Source organism: Uranotaenia lowii, chromosome 1 (genome assembly GCF_029784155.1).
Source record: "Uranotaenia lowii strain MFRU-FL chromosome 1, ASM2978415v1, whole genome shotgun sequence".
Taxonomy (NCBI): domain Eukaryota; kingdom Metazoa; phylum Arthropoda; class Insecta; order Diptera; family Culicidae; genus Uranotaenia; species Uranotaenia lowii.
Window position 1 is genome coordinate 89,096,492 of NC_073691.1, and position 3,262 is coordinate 89,099,753.

General features: G+C 40.5%; 1 long non-coding RNA gene across 1 annotated transcript; it reads left to right on the forward strand.

Moving 5' to 3' along the window:
• The first annotated feature begins 1,373 nt into the window (after positions 1–1,373).
• Positions 1,374–2,717, forward strand: LOC129738821 (uncharacterized). Its single transcript, XR_008735650.1, has 4 exons — positions 1,374–1,462; positions 1,531–1,595; positions 1,651–1,730; positions 1,794–2,717. It is a non-coding gene; the product is annotated as an uncharacterized LOC129738821 (long non-coding RNA).
• The last annotated feature ends 545 nt before the right edge of the window (positions 2,718–3,262 follow it).

Genomic DNA, 3,262 nt, shown 5'->3' on the forward strand with positions numbered 1-3,262 from the left:
GTCGAATTTTCAATAGGAGATGTCGTTTGGAGGAGGTCATTTGAACAGTCATCTGCCGCAGATCATCGGACGAAAAAACTGGGCCCAAAGTTCATTGCAAGTATTGTTCGACAGAGACAAGGCGCGAACAATTATTTTCTTGAAGACATTAAGACATCGAAAACCGGCACCTATCATGCTAAAGACATAAAACCAGATTAAGCATCCACCATCAAGCTATGTACGCACCAAATTGTAGACTAAGAGCTGAAATGTCAGATAAACATGCATCTCGATTGATTTGGATCACCCAAACTTATTATCGGTATCCAGTAATCGCAGATAGCAGAAATACTTAATCCTCACAACCGATGTTTTTAACAGACCACTCAAAACATCACTTAAACCTCACTCACGCGAAACTCCAAAGTCGTTAATGCGACAAAAACGCACTCAGCGAAGTTATTAAAACGTTAACGCGAAAAATTATTAATGCTGCCACCCCAAACCGAAAGAATCAAAGAGACTTTAATGCTTTATCAAAATATTTAAAAAACATTGTGCCTTATATTAAAAATATTTTTGTGAAATACTGTAAGCCGTTAGTATGAAAACGAGATGATTGATAAACCGTAAGATAGCTGTAGGATAATTCTATTCATACTGCGCAGAATGAACTTGTAATTAATCTTGCAACTTTTGTCACTTTCATTGAGTGAAAGCAAGCATTTTTCTGATGCACTTATGAAGTATTGCTTGACCACACTAGATGACTCTATTTGAAATCGCCAGGCGAATTTTCTGTCAAATACGAGCAATAAGGATAGACTATAAAAATCGTCGAGCAAGCACTAGCTTTAGCGAAATTTTCGTGAATACTTTAAAATTCACGAAAATTTCTTTTGGAAATAAACGAAGGTTGTATTACAGTATAATATTGTTTGTGAACGTAAATTGTTAAAATATATGCTGTCAGTTTGAGGTGATAAAAATGAACAGTAAACCAGAGTTCTCACTGTACATCAAAAACAAGATGCCCCCGCAACAAACAACCCATCTGTCATGTAACTACTTAATCCACTGATCAAAAATCAGGAAATTTGACACCGCTTGACTTCCGCTTGACAAACTGGTGCTTATTCTTCTAAGAGGCTTGTAAGGAGCGTGAACAAAGTTACCAACAGTGTGCTAAAAAGTGAAATGTGGGACAAGCTAGCCCTGTAAAGGTAAAGAAAAGTAACCGCTAATGTATGGTGACTAAAATGATTCAATTCTAGCCTATAGAAGCCCAGAAGAAAGCCACAAAACAACCGGGTCGCGCATGCCAAGCCAACAAGCCTAAAGGTACTGCTTAACATTAAAAGTAAACCAGATTTTGTAATGCAACAAACTATTATAGGAATTAACCAAAAGCGGGTGATTATAATCGAACGGGGAGCGGCACACAGCAGCGATATCATTCCCAAATCACTCCGTTAATTCGGTAATTGGAATGTAAGTACACAACAACCACACGTGCTATAGCTCTTCCCATTATTACCCACCTAACAGCTCATTCGCAAAACGGTATCAAGCAGGCAGCCCTGACGATTCTCGACAGCTTAGATTCCAATCAGGTAAAAGATTCACGAATTATAATGTCTCGAAACTAAGCTCATTGCACATCCCTAGAATCCCGAAGACGAGAGCCGAACATCCACCGTGAAATTCCCTAGTGAACGCATATCCAGACAAAGAGGGCTCTCATCGAGGTACATTCATAGAGCCGAATGAAGTAACTGCCCTTTTGCTAAAATCGTTCAATGAAATTACAGAGCCCTTTAAATGCTGCTTCAAGGCCTTGTGCACCGAACACCTCGCAAGTACGGTGGAAGTCACTAATCGATGGCCAATCGTGACTAGGCACATGAAGAAGCCAGTCGTCCCTGTGGTAGTGGAAAGCCGAGCCAGTTCGAATACCGATCGAAAGCTCCAGTCGCCTCACTGAGTATTGGTGACCGATTTCTCATCTCAACCAGTACGAGCGCTTTCCTTACTGTGTGCGGTGGTTCGGATATTCGTCGTCAAAAGGAAGCGAATCAAGCGCGTTGGTCGTGCTTAGCTGGCACCGGTGCGATTGTGAAAGTTACGGGAACGAAGTTCGGTTGGTGCCAGGTGAATCTGAGCCGGAGTGCTGCCGCTGCAATAGCTTGTGGGGGAAGGTTTGCTGAAAGGGCTACGGCCATATGGATCTCAGCATAGTGTGGTGAATTACGAGAAGGCCTGCGGGCAATGGTGTGTGTAAGAGCCTGGGTTATGTGCTATTGGTAACACCGTTAAGCTGCATGCAAGAGTGTTGGTGTAAACAAGGAATAAGTGAGACGTGAGCAAACATCTAATTGGGGATTCCCCGATGCACTTGATGCATCGGTTTGTTTACATCGAGAAGGAAGGAATCTCATTGAGAATAGGGTGGCTACGTGGAATTGGAAATTAAAATACCGAAAGAGAAATTAATCAGCAGCAGTGCATGGGAGTGCGTTGCATGTGCATGGATGCAGAAGAAACACCCGGGGCCCCGTGATCACCGCTGAGGAGGACGTTTCGGAGAATTAGCAAGTAAGCTGAATTTTGTGTAATTTATGTATGTAGTTAGAATATAAGCACAATGTCATATCATCCACTCAATATTTCGAATAGTCTCAGATAAAGCATTTAAGAAGAATCATATTACATTATCCAGGCATCGCGATTCTCGTACCTTGGTACCAAAACCTATCGTGTACATCAATAAATCTTACGCAATATATGAGCTTGTAACAACTCATGAATTGGAGAACGAACTAGAAAAGAGTGAGTAGCCGTGATCAGAGAAACGATGAAAATTAGGGTAACTTATCAGTTAAGGAGAAGCTGGAAAGGTGTATCGAGATAACTATAGCTGTAATTTCTCAAAACCCAACGACTCTGGGATCTATGAAGATTATTAGAAACGAGTTTTCATATTACGAGTCCTAGGGAATTAAAGGATAATATCTACCTGTCTTTTCTGTTCAATGCTCTTGCAACAGTTCGTCAAACTTCAGTTGAGCCGGAAAGAGTTTTTTCCTCAGATGGAAATATCGCAAATACAAAAAAGGTTGTAAAATTCGATGCGGTATGGACGACAAAACGCTGAGCTTAAAACAAAAATCAATTGTTTTTTCAATAATACTACTTTGTTTTTTAGTTCCTAATTTAACAGAAAAAAATACAAGTTTTAACGGTCTTATCGGCTTTTGAATTTATAAATACCGAAATTTCG